Here is a 21,568-nt window from a genome sequence, read left to right on the forward strand (position 1 = left end):
TGATGTGGGTACATTGCAGCACCCTTGATTTTGATGCACTCAGAGTGAGGATACAGGTGTGATGTGGGTACATTGCTACACACCAGCTTCAAATTCCAACCCCCTGAGAGTGCAGCATGGAGACAGGATCCATCTCCTTTCAAGGCTCAAGTCACAGGCTTTGCTGCCTTCCCTGCAGCTCACAATGACTATTCATAACCAAAGAAATCAAGTCTGTCTACAGGTTATGTCCACAGAAACCGGGTCTCTGCCTAAAACCAGCAGGGCCATCACAGCAGAATTGCACCACAACAGCCCCCTGCCAGTCCAACAGGCTGCCAACATGCAAAAACACTCCATCAAACAAATGTACATCAAGTGTCTAAATTTCCATATTCAGTTTCATCCATTTGATCACTTTCTAAATAATTTTCTTCTCCGGGGAATATATTTTGAAAACTCTCAGTGTATCTAAACATTTGTGAAGTTTCCTTTATATCAAACTACATCGAGTTTACAAAATAAACAGTGGTTTCTTTTTGGGTGAGATCCTAGATTACTTGGTAGGAATGGAACCACCAGCTGAAAGAGCTGAAAACTCTCACAAGTTTCTCCTGCATTGTCCTTTGTTTCAAATATTACTATTGGTTCTTAAGATTCTGAAAGTAAAATTAACTCAACTTCTTAAAAAAAAAAAAAAACCAAAAAAACAAAACAACCTCACCACAGACCACAACAAATAAAGTAAAAAAGCCAATTCACACATCCTGGTGGCAAGTCATGTTTTATAACTCAAAAGTGAAAGAACTTTAGTCCCTACTCTGTACCATGAGAGGTTCTAAACTTGCGAATACATCATAGAAAGGCTGACAGCCAGTACGGTCTGACCTCTCTCAGTTTCAAATACTTAACAAGCACACCAAAGGAAGAGGCTTTTCAGGCAAATACTTTTTTTATTATTTTTAGTAAGCCTTGCTCTGCTGGAAATCAGGAGGACAAAGTCACCAAGCTACATGTCTTTATATATGACAGTGTCATCAATCTTTTTAGCATTCTTCCTTCCTACATAACAAGTCCATTTTAGGGACTAAAACCACTCATGACAGGAGAAGAACATGGAAAAATTCTGTTCAGCACATTTATGTTTGTGATTTGTCCCTTTTTGTTCTCCTGCAATTCTAACACAAGTTTGAAATAATGCTTTCAATTTTCTCAGTATCTGTCTTCAAATACAGACAACAATTTCTTAATGCCTTGAGTGAGCTCAGGTAGTGCTATGTGACAAACTACCTCTCAAATTAATCCATTTACATTAAGAAAATGAGATGTCTTCAAGGGAAAATGTAGGTCTGATATGCCATACAGCCACTTGCAGACATTATATAATCCATGAAGTATTTTTCAGATGTAACTGGGAAACCAAACTGATAGTTTCTCAGCAATAACACAAACAAACAAACAAACAAAACCTGGCACAGCACTAGGGCTGTATTCTTCTCACCAATGCAGATCTCCCAGAGGTCTTGCAACAACATCATAAAAGAAGAAAGTGAGGATTAATTTATCATCTTTTTGGTTTAGAATATCCTGTGCCAAGGGAGAAAGGTGAGATAGAAGTGAAATTCTTAAGATTTGGTAAAAGATGATGCAAAAGACCTAAAGCTGAGACTTGTTCTTTTGGTAGGGCATTCTAAATATCCAGCTTGAAAGACAGACTTCAAGGAAAATAAAACAAAAGTATCCACTCATTTCAGCCTTTATCTGAGCTCAATCCAAACTTGGGGTACGTCTCACACTGTCATTCACTATGCTTTTGTTCCACACTACAGAAATATGACAGCACCAGGTCAGTGCAGATTCTCCAAAGTAATGACGTGGACAGGTATGAGAATACAAGAACTCAGGATGCTGAAACACATTCAAGGGAGAACAAACAGCATCAAGTGTGAGAACATGGTGGCCCTAATCTGCTCAGGCCACTGGCAAGAACAGCACAGAAGGTTGTTCCACATGGAGGATGACACTGCCACATCACTCTGAAATTAGGTGGGAATTGCGGAAATCCTGGATTTAAAGCTGCTTCCTGGCAGGAAGTTAGGCAGGCTAAGAAGCTGAGTTAACCACACAGAAGAGTCTGCTGCTCTCACCAGCAGAGGCAGGAAGACTCCTGACATGCCAAACCTTGGGACAGCTGGAGAGATACACAGCTTCCCAGAGGACAGGCCAGCTGTGGGCTGGTGTTCACGGGTCTGGCTGCCTCCCACAGTCGCTATGGATATGGAAAGTTTCTTTCTCACCCTGACTAGCAGGTTTAGCAGAGTCATGCAACTGAGAGCCCTTAAGTTGTCTTCCAGCCATGATCTTGAGTCTTATCAGAAGTGGTGCAGTAAGTGCACTGCTTATTAATCAGGTTTTCAAACACCTGGCTTTTCAAAGAAAAATAGTGAGAACTTAAAATGTTAGGCTGCATATGAGAAGTGATGAAAAACAATATAAGTTACATGACTTGCAAGTGATGTTTTAAAACAAAGAGGTAATGTTTTAAAATAAAGAACCACAAACAAAAACAGGCTATTAATCCAAGTAAGAAGCATCCCAAATGCAATTAATTCAGTAAAACACTAGTAATTTGTCAAGTGACACCTTTCGGCTCACATAAAAGGAGTCCTATCATTTAAATTGAAGATGAGAAGTGTTCTTGGAAGAATGACAGTGTGATAAAGAAATGTTAGTTAAAAGCATTCAAACAACAACACTTTACCAACCTGCAAAGATTAAATATATTTTTAAGTGCAAGATGCATTTGTGAAATAAAGATCAACTTACTTAGAGATTATCTCTAGGGAAGCTACAAAAATGCAAACCACATACACACACACAGGCAAATTTCTTGGCATAAGACATTGTTATCCCTATTGCAGAGATGTTTTTCATGGAATTTCAGAAGGTCTATTAAGCTGCACCAAGTAATATCTTGATTTTTCTTAGAGTATATAGTTCCTCTATAAACTGACAGAAAAAGAGCTGTCAACAAAACCTTTCAAGAATACATTTTGCTTGATAGAGGTTCTCCATGCCTTTACTGCAGGCAAAGCATCTCACAAGAGACATCTACAGGCAGAGCTCCCCGGGGAGGAGAGAGAGGAAGGGGAAGGACTGCCCAGAAGAGGTCTCACAGGAGCCTGCCAGCACCTCCTGTTTTCACAGGGTGCTCCCCAGCTGCCTGCAGCCCGTCCCCAGCCAGCGACGCACATCGCTTCACTCAGAACCCGCTGCTCCGCCAGCGCCTCGGCTGCACTGCACAACCATTCCTTTCAGCACAACCATTCCTTTCTGCACAACCATTCCTTTCTGCAGCCCTGACATCAGCTGCTCCAAACACTTCTGCTCTGAGCTGGAGAGTGAGCAGTAAAGACAATATTCCTAATTAAAGAAACAACCGCTTCAATGAAAACATGCTGCATGAAAAGCGTGACAACACTTCAATTCAGAATCAAAAATAAAAATACCATCAAGAGAAAACATTCATTGATTCAAAAGGTCTGCCGGGATGGTGACTGCTATGAGGTAGATGTGAACAGAGACCCTAAAGGAAAGAGCAAAATTTGTAAGCCATCAGAGTTTAACACCTGGTCTAGCACTTGTTCTCCACTTTGATTAATGGCAAGGGTTATTCTATCCTCTCCCTTCTTTTCTTAAGCATGAAGTAAAGCATTATTTAATTTAATGAGCAAGTACTTAGAGATACTAATTGGGTTCACTTTAAAAATAAAATCCGTATGTGCAGAAACACGAATTCTGTAGGATTTAAAAGACTATTTATGACAGAGGATAAAAGAAAACATGTTTAAGGATTAACAGCAGAGACAAAAAATGAAAATCATCTGCAGTTTAGTATCTATTTGTAGAACAGAATTAATGTTTTTGCTTTTTCTTTTAAAGTAAGATGGATTTTTGTATTTGTAAACATTGTCCTGCAGAAAGTCTTTGGTGTTCCAGAACTTCTACCACTCCTTTTAAGTGTTAAAAAGCAGGATTAGCTGCTTTCTATATCCATAACCCACTCCACCCTGTCTCCTATACTATCTTCTCCCTATTTTTGCAAGGCAAAAAGGAAGGAAAGAAAGCTAAGGGAAACATTAAAGGAAAGTTGTTAAAATATTCTTCTATTGTTAAAGTTGTTAAACTATTCTTCTGGCCTAAACCTGAGCTCCTTTTGAAGGACTGTAACAAAGACTTGAGACAGAAATATGACTTTCCCTCCAGCAATAAGCTCTCTTTGACCATGTTTTCTAAGATATAACAACGCAAACACAAGAGCCAGGATGCACAACAGCAATTCTAACTTGCCCTTAGCAATCTGATACTGTTCTGCTGAAAACTACCTCCAAGATTCCCCTCACAAAAGCTGACACTGTGCTCAGCCCAGGGTATTAAATGGTTTCAGGGTAACCGAACACTGGGAGTAGCTTGATGACATTATTTTAGCTCCACGTTTTGGGAAGTGTGTTTTCATTAAAGACAAGGCAAAGTCCCTGATGAGCAAATATCTGGAGGTACAGAACATGTACCTGAGCACTCCTCCCACAGCCTTGCCTCAAGAGATTTTGGAAGAAGGAGTACATGCAGAGCTCAAACTACAGAACATATAAAGGTTACTTGTGCAAAATGCACACAGAATAAACTTTTCAAAAGGCAATCTGGGGAAACGCCTCAGCTTCTTAGGGCTCATCTCTATGGTCATACTATAATTATTTGTGCCAAACTGTAAGCTTAAATTAATATAGTGTACAAAAATCTATAAAACTCCCTAAATGAACATTCTCATTCGAGTACAGAGGTTTTTTTTTCCTTCCCTGTCTAGTGGAATAGTGTAATTCACTTTTGAAAGGTTATTCTGAATTAAAAAGTCAACCCCTTTATAATCAGAGCAGTTTACTGGCCTGATTAGTAAAACCTTTCTAAATAGCCAAACTTCTACAAAATCAACTACAACTGATAGGCCATTCCAGTGGGATATTTGGTGTGTTTTAATTACTCAACTCCCAGTGATACTGCAAGAAACAATCCAATAGAGGGGGTACCTGCCCAAAGAGGAGTGTCCTGCACCTCTGCCCCCTCAGATCTTGTGTCCTGCTCTGGGTTGAGCACAGCATTCTGCAGCTGAGAAGGGAGCTGGACAGAAACATTCCCACAGAAAAGCCAGGAGGTTTCATTTGGGTCAGTGGGACAGAGCAGGTGGAGGGTACGGGAGATGGGCAGTGAGGAAGCAGGAGCAGGGAACAGAACAGCTTCTCCAGGAGTGGTCAGAGGTTGGATCAGATCAAAGTGCATTGTGAAATGCCCCACAAAGCCATGTGCACACCCAGAGCAACACCTCAGAGCTGCCACCCACACATACCCAACGGCTATGCCAAATTCAGACCATGGGGAAAATGGCTATCTACATTCTCAAATACCTTCCTCCTAAAATGAAGTATAAAATCCCCAATAATTCTACAATTCCTGATGCTAATGAAGAAAGAGATAGCAACAGGGCCTAATAGCATATTTAAAACTTTTAATGTTTAAGCATTTCCATGAATGAAACCACTACCAATGCAAGCCACTCCAAAAGGAAGAGAAAAATTAGAACTGAACAGGTTCCTAACATCCACTTTAAACCCCTATCAAACCATGAAAAATGCTGACTATTCTCATCACATCAGAAAATATATTTAGTTGCCCTATTAAAATATGGATATAGTCCAATACAAAAGCAAACACAGTGCAGCTTTCACAATATCAAAGGTTCAATTTTTACCATACCACAGAAGCCTAGAGAGTAAAGAATAATACCCTACTCAATGGCTCTAAATAAAGAACAATAAATAAAATTCTCTCTTATCCCTACTTGGAAAAATAACACTCAGCTAAAAGAACGATTTTTAAATTAACACACAAGGATTTTTAAGAATCAGTTAGAATGTGTTGACTTGCAAAAAGAAAGCAATCAAACATAAATCATCATGACAAGGTTAACAGATCATAAAATCAACACATTCTAAAAGGTAACATATGATACACTCTTATGACTTGTTGCACAGTTATTTCTGAGTGCTCCATGTTGCTGAACACATGCCAGTGCAGGGCCTGACTCCACCAAGATTTACACTCATACTGAGCTGTGAATAGTCCTATTACAATCAACAGGATTACTCACAGAAAATCTCCTTATCGTGCATAAAATTATCCATGTGTGAAAATCTTTGTCACCTTTCTTATCCTGAAATCTGTATTCCATCATCACCAGCATAACCATAATTTAATATCAAATGTGCATATGGAAAAGCTTGTGATGCTGTATTTAAAAAGCCACAGTTACATGTCAAAATCCACAGGGGTGTTACCAGTGTCACAAACATACTTTAAATAGTCCAAAAATCACAGGCAATGCTACTTTTTATCTGGGAAAAAAAAAAAGCCACTGGTTTTGTAGCACTAAATCATAAACTACTAGAAAATAGTTATTTTTCAGAATTTATCTGGGAATTTTTCCCACTGGATAGTTAACCTCAGAAGAACACTGCAGGATTTCTGTCTTTGCACCATGAAACTTTGACACTCAAAAATGCTCACTCTGGGGACTTCTGGTGACATTTATATTGAGGAAAACAAACACTACACATAACTAAGGCTACCTAGCTTCTTCTAAGTTGCATTTTACACCTTCAGTCCAACTGGTGAAAATTTTGTGAAGTCTCATTTATCTCATGCATGCCCCAAACTGAAACTTTATAAAAATATTTCAGATAGTGTGTCAAATGGTTTTTCATTTGATTTTGACAACAGTGCAGTTCTATCACAAAGCTGAGCCAATCTAACAGCTAAGGTCATTGAAAGGGGCAATTAATTCCTCCTCCTAACTCTGAGAGTCCACCCTATCATTGGTGCCTACTCTAATGCTCAGTTTTTTTTAAATGTGATTTTTTTTACAAGTCCTTAAGCTCCTTGGGCCTCACAACTTCTTTACCATCTGCAAGTATCCCTGAAGCACCCCTACTCATCACAAGCGCTATGCTAGTGCTGCTTTACAGAAGATGACAACCTGCTGTTGTTCTCAAATTGGCCCAAACACCAAAGGTCTGCATATGTGTGTGCATTTGCTCCTTCTCCTTGGTGAATAAAGAACTGGCTGGACGGTTGCACTCAGAGTTGTGGGTAATGGCTCAATGTCCAAGTGGAGACCGGTGACAAGTGGGATTCCTCAGGGATTGGGGGACTGGTGCTGTTTACCATCTGTGTCAGGGACATGGACAGTGGGATTGAGGGCACCCTCAGCAAGCTCCCAAAGACACCAAGTGGTGGATGCCCTGGAGGGAAGGAATGCCATCCAGAGGCACCTGACAGCCTGGAGAGATGGGCCTGTGTGAATTTCATGAAGTTCAACAAGGCTGCAAATGAGACAGGGCAATCCCAAGCACAAATACTGGTACTGTACATTTTTAAAATACAAATACCATAAATATATATGTGTGTGTGTATATATATATATATATATATATATATATATATATATATATACACATACATATGTGGTTTGCTACAGCACACTGGATGGAATGCTCCACAAAAAAATGCAAAAGTAGTCAGACAGATTATAAGATCCTTGCTGTTTGTTACGAGTGCCAAAACACGCGTGAGTCACAGAGTGCCTGAAAAGAAAGCTGTGACCATTTAGGCAGTTGAACCCTACCTTGCAAAACAGGATCAAGCCCTTTCTACAAAAGATTTTTTAAAATAGGTGATCAATAATTATATTTGGCACATTTTCTGGCTGCTTATTCTGACACATTTGGGTCAGATGTACCCAAAATGCTGAGTACTCAGGGCTGCAATTACGTCACTTACAGCACTACTTTAAAAATACAAAGATGAATGCAATGCTGCTATTTTAATTTTTAAAAAAGCTCTTAAAGAGCTCAATGGACATTCACACCAAACACAAATTTTCACCTTGCTCACAGGCACCAATTCTCCAGCCATAAAATAAGAAATATCCATTTCCTCTCCCTGAGGCATAGTAAAATACTTGTAACAACAAGCAATATTCAATACAGGTCACAAGGGTGAACTAATCAGTTTGTGGTGCTCTTGTTCCTGCAGCCTGAGGGGAGAAGGCAGCACACCTCAGATGGAAAGGTAAACCTGCACCAATGACTGAGGAAACTGCTGTGAGAAGGTAGTAAGAGGGATCTGGCCTCCCCAGGACCTACCCACTGACCAGAAAGCACAACCAGCAGAAGGTTTCCAACCAACATGGAGCAGCCACTTTGGTGCAGAATCATTAGAGGATGGCGCACACCAATGTGGGACTGCCATCAAGAAAAGGTAAGTATGACAGCAAGACTTTGAAAAGAGAAACATTGTTTACCACCACGATGTAGCAGAACTAATAGAGATTTGGCCTCTTTTTGCAGATCTGCCTCTGCTTTTGGGGCAAATCTGTTATTTTGGCAAATCATTTGCCCTCCCATCTTTCCACTTCCTGCCTCTAAATCAAGTGCAACGATCCATCTAGGATTTAGGTGTGAAGTGAGCAGCAGACATTATCTCTGAGGGTCTCACAAGCCTACTGATAACTATTACAAATTTCACAAAGAAATATATCCATTCTGCCTTCAGAGCAGGATGAAGCAGAGCACAATAAGAGAACACAAGTTATGCAAAAAGAAGAAAGCAAAATACAGAGCAGCTGCTTATCCAATTCATGGACATTCAAAAAGGTTGGGGCTTTGGGGTTCATGTATCATGAAATAATAAGATGCAATATATTAATAATATAAAGAGGATGGTAAAATTAAGAGGCACAAGTAAAGCTCAATGCTGCAATTTTAAGGCTTGCATACTTGACTTACAGCTAAAATTGCTCTTTTAAAACCATGCTTTTCTTGTAATATCTTTACTTCAGCTTCAATATTTTCTAAAAGGCCATCTACAAGTACCAAAGAAAAACAGTAATTACAGAAAAATTCAAGACAATTACTTAATACATCCACATGGACTAAATAACATTGGACAATAAGCTAATAGAAGTATAACCAAGAATGTTTTGCTCAAAAAACCTGGAAGTTAGCTGCAAAAGCCAACTTAGAGATTCTGGAAGACATTCCTCATTTACATACATCACAGCACAAGGAAAACTTACAGGAAAAAAACCCACCATTTTAAACCATAGGTGAGAAGGCCATGAATAACAACAATACAGATCTTACAGAGCCCAGGTGATATTTCTAAATCTTACTTCAGCACTCAACGTTATTTCAACATAGGCTCTCAGGTTGTGAAATCAATGCAAGTATTTTAGAATACAGGAAGCATTCTCCTCAGTTCCAATTTCAACTTTAGCACATCACCATGCACAGAGCAGGCATTTTTTCCCTAACTTCATTTCAGCAAACCTATTCAGGGTAAGATTACATTCTGTGTAACATCTCAAAACAAATTCTACAAAATGTGCTTGGCTCTCTTGGCGTCAACTTTCCACCAAGCAAGGAACATTTTCTCATCTCATTCTTCTGCAGAGGAAGCATTGTCATACCTCAGTGTAACTTCATTTTTAATAGATATTTACTTCAGTTCAGCTGTGTTTCAAACACACCCTTCATCTATCTACACATGGAACAGAAACTCAAACAATCCAGTTAATCCGAAACATGACATGATGAATACTTCTCTAGCAAAAGATTCACACCAGACAGACCAGGCAAATCCTGTGCTTTCTGTACTGCTTTCCAAATACCACAGTGTTACCTTCAGGGGCCAAAGGAGACCTGAAAGAGCCTAAAGCTCATAGACATAGATCTCCACTCACTGCTCCACTCTTCAACCCTACAGGTTTATCCTACCTATATAAAAAAAAGGCCTTTTAGCAGTCTAGGTATTCCATAAGGCTAATACACCTGGCAACTAAAAATTAAATGTCTACTTCACATTTGCTAACATAAACACAAGGCAACACACAATACAGTCAATGGGGAAAAAAAAGCCCATATAAGAATCTTACCAGGTAAGAAAAAGAATCACAGAATGCTCATGACATTTCCAAAAAGCATTTGGACCCTTCAGAGATGGCAGCTCTGGAATATAAAACCAGTGCAGTGACAATGATTTAGGTATCACTAGAAGCAGGATCTCAACCTGGTGGTAGCCCTTTCTTTCCTTTAAAGCATGATAAAAATCAAGGAGCAGAGGATGTTGTGATGCTACAATAGGGAGAGCACTGACCAACACTGAGCCAGAAAAAGAAAATCTATCACTGCTCTTCAAATATTCAAAGAGTTACAAACTGGGCATCAAGGGGCAATTTTCATCAGTGGAATCAGGGATTGCTGTGGCCTAAACAGCACTCTGTTATAGCATCAGAACAGTACCAAGCACCTTCATCAGGAATAAACAGAAGATTCAGCACATAAACTGACATGTGTTAGTATTTAAAGATAGTATGAAATCAGCCAGAGGAGGAAGGAGTAGAAACAAACTCTAAAATCATGGAAATGAGCAATCAGGTCACTTTCTCAAAACCCCTCTTGGAACACACGCATGTTACAGCCCATGTACATCTGCCAAGACAACAAAGAAGGTTTTTTTAAGAGTATACTCGTCTCCAGTTAGGGATTTTTTTCCACACTGTTGCAACAAATCCACCACCTCCCTACTGCTAACCAACACTTGTGGTCAGATTAAATCAACTAAGAACTATTCCTATCCCACTTACATAAAATTCCAGAATTGTAAATCAGCCTCTTTTAATTCATTTTTAATCTCAATGACCCTCACTTCAAAAGAAAGAAAAAAAAGGCAAATCGAGTATTAAATCCAGTGAGCTTCTGCAGTGTATCCTCCTCAAAAGACTATCCACAACCTCAGCAAGAACTTCCAGGTAACTCTTTCCCTTGATACTTCAAAAATGGTATGAACAAGGAATCCCACTGACTTCTACCACATACCCCAAGGTGATTTTTCCTCATTACAGTTTTAAATTTCTCAAACAATTTTCAGGCACTTAAGCCCATTTTCAGATTGAGGCAAGCCAAAACATGAAATGTATAGAAACTATTTTATAAGAGCAATAATAACACAGATATCCTGGCCCATTAGCTAACACTGAAAATAATCCAAAAAATAAAACACAGACTTCTCAGGACTGTGCCCTCTGGAATAAAAAGGTTGTGGAAATTGGATTCTACCTCAATGACTTTGGTGCCCTGCAGCTAATTCTCACTAATTAAGTCCTAGAATACACTAAAACAGAAATTCACAATGATTAAAAGATATGATACATGTTTATAACAACTCCTGTAATTACTAGGAATAAAAATCTTGAAGGTTCTTGATGCCATCAACTCACAGACCAATAATTATGGGCTACCATTCCAAACAGGTCTGAAATTTTTGAGAACCCATAGTCAAATAACACATTCCATATAATCCATATTATTAAGCAAGCAGGAAACCAATCTGTAAAGCCAGAAAATATTCTGACAGGATTCAGAGGAAAGAAAAGTACAGCATATTCTGCCTTTATGGACTGTTTTCCAGATGCTGGTTCCTCATCCATCCATGTTGAGAGTCTCACACTGATGCAGCTGCACTCACCCAGGGGCCCTCAATGCAAAGATGTATTCCACAGGTAACAGGGCAACAATTTGTAACAGAATCCTTGAATGGTTTGGCTTGGTGGGGACCTTACAGGCCACCTAGATCCAAACCCCCTGCCAGGGCAGGGACACCTTCCCTCAGGGCCCCATCCAGCCTGGCCTTGAGTACTGACAGGGCTGGGGCATCCACAGCTTCTCTGGGCAGCCTCTTCCAGTGTCTCACCACTCTCACAGCCAAAATTTCTTCCTAATAGCTACTCTAAATCTACCCTGTTTCAGTTCATTACCCCTTGTCCTAACACCATCTGTCCAAGTACCCAAGACAGAAGCACCAGATCTCTGCTGAACTTGTGTCCAGCCAGATGTGGGAAATGAAGAGCTGCCCAATGGTACAGCAAATTTTAGGCACATAAGATGTAACTACAACAGATTCCATTTTTTCTGCACGTGCAGCCACACTCTCATCACCAGCACAACTGCAGAAAGCCCCCTGCCTGTCCTGTGACCTCCAAGGAATGTTATCCAGGGGTGACACACAGCCACACTAGACATTAAAATGTGAGATCATGCAAAGAATTGACAAATTAAATTTTCTGTCAGTTTGTCCTTTTACATTGCTGTTCCTTGGAAAGTGACAGTAAACTCACACTTAAAGCTGCACTACATTTGATGCAATATAGTGTATGTAACACTGATTCCTAACAGGCACCAGCTGAACATGCCTGGTTTGCATGATCTACTTTTAACTGTCAGATTCAGACAACAAGCCCACTGGTTTTGTCTACAAATTGCCACCTACTTCACATCTTCCAGCAAAATACTGTGACAACTGGATGATCATCCTCTGTGTGCTCCTCTTCTATAAACTCTATTTTAATTCCCCTCTCACTAACTTAATTTCATCACTGGTGATCATAAAAACCCACATTTCAAATACATAAAAATTCTTTCCTACGAGTCATTTAAAAAGACAACTTCATCATCTCTACCAGGAAAAAACAACACTAAAGTCAAGTAGCTTTTCCTTACTTCATTATACCCCATAACAATACAAGCTTTCCTGCTCCTCAGAACACAATCACATAACTTTGACATCTTTTTGCTGACTCAGACAAAAATTCATCACAAAATATAACTGTCAGATTCACCAGTGACAGAGGAAGCTCCTGAGAACCACAGCCTAATAAAGCTTTCCTCCTTGAAGGATGACAGCAGTCTTTCCCATATGAAAGATTCATTTTTATTTTATATTGTTAAAGCAATATTCACTCAGGGCACTTTCACACTAGACTTTATTTTCAAGAAAACCAGTTATAAGGTCAAAACAGAAGTCAAAAACCAGTATTTCACTGGCATGTCTGGAAAATCTGCAAGTGATTTAGGTAAAATAATTGTCTCATATGTTGGTGTCCTGAGGATTAACCACCTCCTTCTGCAGTTGATCTACAGTGGTCAATACAAAAATTTTCTTCAAAGTAAGCAGTGCAAGATTACTCTAGCAAAAAGGAGTTGGTTGAGTTTACCAATCTACAGTGAATAATTTCTTTGTTAAAAGAAACTTTACAGACACAAAAGAGAACATGTCTTAAATTTATGTATATAGTTACTGTTGCATCAAGAACTGCTCAGTGCTATAAATGACCCAACTTAAAAGCCTGGCAATTGTCATTCATCTCACATGGATTTTGTTTGATAGAGACTGACATGCAACAGAGACCTGTGTTAGAAACCACCATGTGTATGTGGTCAAAACCAGAGGAGAATCATGCCTCAGGAGATAATAATTCCCTTCAGAGTGCTCCTATTTGAGACACTCTGAAATCATCCACTGAATCTGGAAATTCTGACTGTTATAATGCCTACAGACTAAAAAAATCATCCATGGATCCTGTGAAATGTATTTATTTCTTGGCTTACATTCTCACTTTGCTCTCTCTTCCCTGCCTTTATAAAACTGAAGAATGTCTGCAGTGCAATTCTAAAGATCACTTGTTGAAAGCAAGCCTGGAGAGTTTTCAGTACCCACGGAAACCTGCAGAAACCCAGTGTATTTAGAAACTGCTTCCTTGCTTTGCCCCTTCCCAGTGATTTCCCAGGCACTAAAACACACTGCTTATTGTTTGGCAAAACAAACTTCACTTTATGATGAACATTTCTCATTCTCCAGGACTAGAGCTTTTAGGCCAGACAGCATCATAAATACATGCTACTAGAGTCTTGCATATCTGCATGCACACACACTTTTTAGGAGTATTATCACCATTTCCTTGACTCAAATACAATCCTAACAACAGAAAAAGAAAAATCTGACAAATTTTCAGGGCAATCACATAGCAGTTAATATTCAGAGAATGAAGAAAGTTGGATTTTCCCTTTTCTTAAATACTGCTAGTGATCATGTAACTATGACACATCTGCACAGCATCAGTATTTCTCACCTCACCTCTTGCACTGAGGTAACCTGACCTAGTCATGATGTTACTGGCATTGTAAACCTCTCTAATGAAGTCTTTTATACCCATGGTGGGGTGCATAAGTAACAAAAGTTAATAGAGCCTTTAAGGGAAATTATTACAAAAACATTTAAGACAGTTGTACAAGTTTTTATGAATGGGCATCTTTTACCCTTGCAGATGCAGCTGCCATTTGAAACTATTTTAGAGCAGAAGGCTCTATCAGTCACATAGCTGAGCTCACACAGATATCACAACAGCCTTACACATGAGTAATATCACATGTTATATCAAGAAATTGGTTTATGGACATTGTAGAGGCACCTTGATTTTTGGTTTTGGTTTTTATGTTGGATTTTTTGGGTTTTTTCCAGTGCAAGAGATCTAGACAGTTTATATTTGATAGGCTGTTCATAAATTATAGTCTACTGCTGTTTGCAGGTTGGAACTTCTTCCCACACAGATTTCATTTTATCATCAGACTGTTTAATTCTGCGCTTATAAAAATGTCATCCTAGTCATAAGGGAAGAATTAGACAGCACTGTCTTAAGATTTTCTGCACATACCGTGACAAGATGCAGATACTGTGATACTAAGATGCCAGCAGAGTGTATCAGTTCCAGGATCAGGCCAATACACATGCTGTTATTGAGCTATGGCTTGCTGCTTTCAAAAGTGCAATGAAATAATAAAATAATATAACCTAGTAATACATTAACTACATTGCAGTATTCACAGTGCTATCCCTTGATATCATAGCCTGGAATGTACTAACACACTGATAATATCCTGAGTACATTAAAAAATATTTTGAAGCAAAAGCAGTACCAGCTTCTATACTACCTCCCAAAATAACATTCTGAGAGTGTGAAAGAAGTTATCAGGAGATTCTAACCCTTCTGCATGTTGTGGATTGCACAGTCTTTCTAAAAGACAGCAAATTTCCCCTTGGGACACACTTAGAATCAAGTTTTGTGAGAACACATTATAGGTTTTTTCCAAGTATTTTATCCAACATGATGAATGATAAACAAAAATATCTCTATATAGAGTCAGGGGAAGATAATTTAATCACATATAATATTTGAATATTCACATATGTTATTGTATTTTAATTTGTACAATAAATTGTAAGTTAAATAGTTTAAAATTTTATCACTTGTGTAGTTTATGGAATTACTGCTGATGTATAAAACATTCTGTTCTATGAAGATTAAAAAATGTATATTTAAAATGTATATGGAGAACCAGCTAATGAGCTAAACAGATGGGGTTGTGTATTTAACTTCACTGGAAAGTACTGAAATAAAGTAACTAACAGCATTTGTGTAAATGAAAATAAATCTCATGAAAATCTGAATGGATTTTCCTTTGTTAGACAGAAATTTGTGCTTGGCATATAACTACATATTATAGCCAATGGCTGTGGTTTGCTGACACAACTTGTCAATAGCTATGTCTCAGCTGTTAAAAAACAATAAGTTTGTACATTTAACTCAATACTAGTATAAGGGTTTCTGCACAGATACCAATTTACAGAACTAAAAAAAGAAAAAAAAATCATGAATCTCAGTACTTCAAAAATATAATTTTCCAAAAAGTATTTCTTTCAAAAAAAACTAAGCAAATTAAAGTGGAACTTAATCACAGTACTGATCCTTTACATAAGCCCTGCAACCTGACAGAAGCAGACACCCATGTCTGGTTACATCCATGGAGCCTTTGGGGGACCACTTTTGTCTTTAAACACTCAGTTATGCAGATCAGACTGCAAGCTGAAGGCTTGAATCTATTTCATCAAAAATGATGTTGGTTTGAAAGGCAGCTATCATTAAACTGCCAGGCAAAGGCAGAGGAAGTACTTATTTTAAATAAAATCTATCTATTTCTCTGTTAGATCCATTTAAGAGCTTTCAAAGTAAAAAATATTTCCACTGGTGCTTACTTTTCACTGCTTGTGCCATTCATTTAACATATAAGACATGTTCAGTTTGGACAAGAAAGCTGGATGCTTCACTCTATATTTAGGGCAACAGCAGTATCTTCATTTACAAAAGACATCACCCCGGTGTTACTATTTCTTATTCAACTTCCACTATTGCACAGAGAAAAATGTATTTTATATTAGAGCCAAAATTAAATCAAACTTAATCCCAAATTATGCTAAACACTTAAAGGGGTTTTGATAGATTAAGGCCCACTCCATCAAGCTGCTCCCTACAGACAGGTCTCCATTTGTAAGAGCCCACACAGCAATCCTCGCTGGAGGAAGACACTACAGAGATTCCAGTCACAAAAAAATCACAAATGTCTTGCAGCAGACACAGAAACCAAACCCACCATGCTTCTCCCCAATCAGAATACAAACACTTCCTTCCCATTAGTACATGTTTAAATATTTAACCTAAATCCATCTAGTAACAGCTGATACCCTGAGCTCCACTATTTGCAAATCTATTTTACTGAATCTGTGGTGCAGAGAACATATCTAGAAGTGAGATAAACTCTTTAAGATGAACCATCACCATATTTCACTAGAGTAATATATTATTAGCATTGTGGTACACAGAAATTCTCAGAGGGAAGTACAAACTTCCAACCTCAATGGTTTTACACCAACTGTCTTTAGAACATCCCCACGCTCCACATTGCTTTAAATCCTCATACAAATAAACTTGTACACACTGAACTCAGAGGGAAAACCACCTTTTGAAAAACTACATAACAATACTCCCAAAGTATATATTCCTTATTCCTTCAGGTGAACAATTCAGCCTGCAACATAACTTTCCACATTCTGAATAATTCTTCTCCCTTTTTTTCAAATCACTGTGGTTCAAGTAGCTACTTACCAACTTAACAGTTTGATTTCATGATGCATTATATTAGGGATTTTTGCATGAACAGAATATGTTTGCAATACAGTAGGCATGAAGCACACATGGACAAGACAGAGTAACAGAAGCACAAATCACATACACATCTGTTCTCTCAGGTCTCAGCCTGAGGAGCGAAGACAGAAGGACACATGCACACAAGCAGTCTAAATGCAAGACATCATCCTCATCTTTTTCAGCTTTCTTCATTTACATCAGCTCACTGACTGAAGTACAGGTATACCTGAGGAAGAGGGGCAAGCAGACATCCAGAAAAAAATACAAAGGAAACACTTTTGGAAGCTTAACACACACATACATTCAGCTGCCTATTCATGAGGAAAGTCGATGACAACAGTTTTCAGGAAACTACAACTGAAACTGAATTTTGTTTTCCTAATTTTCTGCAACAAGAGCAGGCTTTGCTGGTCTGTGCTATGAATGTGTCAGTACCAGGAGCCTGCAGATCCCACGAGATGCACAGGAAAGCAGGCCTCACATGCTCCAGAGCTTCCGGGGCAGCCAAACTCCTGCAGATGACAGCTGTCACTGGACAATGCACAAACCCAAACGCTGCAAGGGAACGCTGGAAAACTAACATGGCCTGAGGGTATGCAAACCTCTCACACAGCAAGATAGGTGTTAAGCCTCAATCAGACCACTGGTTTATCTGGAGTGATTTTGAGAACAGGATAAGAACAGCTGCAAAAATCGATGCAGGGTAGTGCTGTTTTGCTACTTCTTCCATTCACAAGGCATATTAACCAAACTCATGGAGAATGGCTACAAAATTCATACCGCTTACAATAACAAAATTGCATACGGGCACTCCAAAATGTTGAAGCATGATGGGTGAGCCCATGCATATATTACTAGCAAGCTTGTAAAGTACTACTGACATTTGCAAATAAGTACAGAAATAAACAAAGCCACTGAGATCCTATTCAAAAGTAAAAACACAGTTCTCTGTCATTTGTCCTGTCCAGTGGCAAAGATGCTGCTCACCAGGACTGAGACATCTCTCCCACCTACAACTTCTTGGACCAGAATGTCACGTGTATGCAGACAGAGATAGGTCATGCTCCAAGCAGACTTTTAAAGCAAGACTAAAGTTGTGATCACTGGATTGCACACATCCACTTTTTTTAAAATCATTCTGCAAAATCTCTCACAGCTGCCCTAAACAGTTTACAAAAACAAAGTGATCAGAGAGATGATTTATGTTTGCAACATAAATGTCTTCCCTTTCCATGAGCCAGCTTAATGCAGACGCTGCTGCACTCACCCCAGCTGAGGTTTGGCAGGAATCGGGGGAGGAATGATGTTGATGAGTGAAAGTGTTTGAAGCCCAACTAATTTCTCTTCAACTCCTACTGGTCCCCCCTGCTCTCCCAAGCCACTTCCAGCCTGGCACTTGTTAGCAGCTCCCGACGCTGGGGAAAAGAGGTGCCGTGCAAAAGCTTCCTCCGAGCAGCTGAGAGGAGACTCTGAGAAGGTTATGCAGAAATAAAACCAAACGAAATGACTGTTCGCAGGTCGGCACGCTTCACCTATCTTACACCGGGAACAATGGAGCGGCGGGCAGCGGGAGGATACGGCCCGGGAGGACGGGGCCGGCGGGACGCGCTGTCCGTCCGTCCGTCCGTCCGTCAGCTCTTTGTCCGTCTGTCAGGCAGCCCCGCCGGCCCCATCCCCGCCGCCCCGGCGCGGCCTGCGCGGCCCCGCGGCTCCGGGCCGGGGGAGCGGACGGAGCGGGAGCAGCGGGAGCAGCGGGCGGAGGGCGCCCGCCGCCTCTTCATCCCCGCTCCCCGCCGGCCTCTCCGCGCCGGGGCCAAGCGCGGCCCATGCGGGACGCACCGCGCCGCGGCCCCCCCTTCCCTTCCTTCCCTCCTTCCCCTCCCTGTCCTCCTCCTCCTCCCGCCCTCCCTCCGCGCACCGAACGGCCCCGACCGGCCCCGGCTCGCTCCCGCCGGCACTTACCGGCCGCAGAGCTGCGAGGAGAAGGCGGCCGGGCCGGGCCGGGCCGGGGCGCGGCGGCGGCGGCGGCGGCTCAGAGCGGCCGTGCCGCGGCCCCGGGCATGGCGGGGGCGGCGGGGCGCGGGCAGGGGGGGCCGGCGGGGCGGCGGCGGCGGCGGGGGGAGCCCGGGGGGAGCGGCGGCGGCGGCGGCGGCGGCTCCTTCCTGCTGCTCCGCCGAGCGTCCGCGGGCGGTGACAGCGACACCCGGCCAGAGCGCCGCGCGCGCGCTGCACCACGGGAAACGCGCCCGGAGGACCGGCGGGACGGGAGGAGGAGGAGGAGGATGGCGATGACGGCGATGGGGAAGCGAGCCGGCAGCCGGGAGCCGCGCCGGGGCTGCGGCCGCTGCCGGGGCGGGCGGTGCCGGGTTACGCGCGGGTCAGGAGGCCGCCGCGGCCGTGGGAGCGCTGCCCGCGCCTGCCCCGAGCGGAGGCGGGGCGGGAGAGACCCTCCGGGCATCGGCCCCGGCGGGGGGCGGCCCCCGGGCCCCTCGGTGCCCGGCCGGCGGCTTCATGCGCTGCAGGGCCGCCCGGAGCTGAGAAGGCCGGAACGGTGTCAGGGAGATGGCTCGGCTATTGCAGAATTGTTGAGGTGGGAAGGGACCTCTGGAGATCATCCCGTCACCCCCCGGCCGGGCAGGGTCAGCTGGAGCAGGTGGCACAGGAACCCGTCCAGGTGGGTTTGGAATGTCTCCAGAGAGGGAGATTCCACGACCTCCCTGGGCAGCCTGTTCAGGGCTCAATGTAAAGAAGTAAAGCCTGATCTGGCTCCCCACTCGTGATGCATCTCTGGGGTGAGGCCCCACGGCAGGCTGCCAGTGCCATTACACACGTGGTGTCCCTCGGACTCTCAGGGCCTCCAAATCCATCCGAAAGTCCCAGCATGAGTTTCCTGCACTGTAATCTCCATTATCATGATGTTCACCATGACCTGCACAATAAACCATTTGGAGAATTGCTAGAGGCCCAACCTTAAAACCCAACACTTTCCCTGGACTGGCTCCCCACCCAAACTGGCTTAACCTCTGCAGCCGGGGCTGTGGCACAGTGTCACTTGCACCTCTCAACTTCACCTCTTTCAGGGGTTACCAACTTTTCCACGTTTCTCTAAATAAAGTCTTTCACCCAGCAACGCGCTAAAACACGTGCGTACCTCGATTGCTCTATGTCATTTGCGTATAATTAAGCATGTGCTTAAGTGCTCTGCTGGATTGAAGCCAAGATCTGCATAAGCTCTGTTGGGTAAAATTTACCAGCTTCGCTGGGCTTAGCTCTGTGACTCATTCAATCAGCAGAAGCCCAAAGCTTTTTGCTACAAGCTTAGTTATTCCCAGGCTGTCCTACAGGATCACCCTGTCTCCGTGATGAGGCTTATGCCCTTCTCTCAGGTCCTGTTAGAAGGGAGAAGCATCTGCCTGGTGAGTCAGCTGGACACAGGGTTTCGAGTTCCTTCAGCAGCGTGCATTAATAAGGTTCTGCACCCTCACACAGGTCAGAGGTTGTGCCATCAAGTTACAGAGCAAGAAATTTCATTAAGAAGAGGGTATTAATGACACCAGGACCCTGAGGAAGGTCTGCCCTGACTTTGTGCAATATGTACATTTCAAAATGATGGTGTCGAGTACTCAATCTCTATGAACAGGGGAAGGGGTTAATAAAATGTGGCTACATTCCATGCAGTCCTCTACAATTTTACACAAATACAAGAAGTGTTATTAACCTGCTTATTGAATAAAATGATAAACTTTTTCGTTTTCAAAACCAGAGTTTTAGAAGCTGAGGGAAGGCATACATTTATTCAGCTTTTTTTTTTTTCCCCAATTTTATACAAATACAAGAAGTGTCATTAACCTGCTTATTGAATAAAATGATAAACTTTTTCATTTCCAAAACCAGAGTTTTAGAAGCTAAGGGAAGACATACATTTTTTCAGCTTTGATTTTTTTTCTCTTCAAAGACAGTTAACTTGGTGACTTTACTCATTTTTCCCTGTCAAAAGAAATATCTTTTGAATTGCATTAAGTCTGAGTCGGAAAGCTCAGCACTAAAACCTTATTTTAAAACACACTGAGGAATTAAAGCTTTCTGCAGGGTGAGCACAAGTCTTTCTCCAAGGACACATCAATTGGAACCTGCTTTTCAAAATATCTGTTTGGCAATTAACAGTGTAATACGAAGAAGAAAGACTGCCTTGTATTTAATGCAAAATGGTAAGACTCAGCATATTTGAGTGCTGTTCATTACTCTTCATTACACTCTTATCATTTTTCTATGACCTTAATCAAGACATGTTCCAATTTTCAAGTGACAGTTTGGGTTAGGGCGTGGGTTTTTGTGTTGTTTTAAGAGGAATTAAGCACCTATAAATTGTCAAGTTCAGTAAGAATCTTTGTGCTTTGTCCATCTGGAAGTCCCCTGCACCAGGGCAGAGGTGGTGAAGGGACACAGCAGCCCCTGGACCTCTCCCTCATGTATTTTCAAATGATGGCACTTCCTCACCAAGTCACCCAGCTGTGGTACTGACGTTCATATTGGTGTTTGGACACATATTTAATACTGTGCTGTTTATTACTATTAGTATTTTGACATAGCAAAAGAGAAAAT

At 41.5% G+C, this 21,568-nt stretch overlaps 1 protein-coding gene across 1 annotated transcript in view; it reads right to left on the reverse strand.

Moving 5' to 3' along the window:
* The window catches only part of ZNF148 (zinc finger protein 148), a 40,808-nt gene extending 22,463 nt beyond the window's left edge, over positions 1-18,345 (reverse strand). The window contains exon 1 of the mRNA XM_058809811.1: positions 18,234-18,345. The gene's annotated coding sequence lies outside the window, so the exon portion shown is untranslated. The remainder of the gene's footprint in view (positions 1-18,233) is intronic.
* Positions 18,346-21,568: the final 3,223 nt, after the last annotated feature.

Source organism: Ammospiza caudacuta, chromosome 8, assembly GCF_027887145.1.
Source record: "Ammospiza caudacuta isolate bAmmCau1 chromosome 8, bAmmCau1.pri, whole genome shotgun sequence".
Classification (NCBI taxonomy): Eukaryota; Metazoa; Chordata; class Aves; order Passeriformes; family Passerellidae; genus Ammospiza; species Ammospiza caudacuta.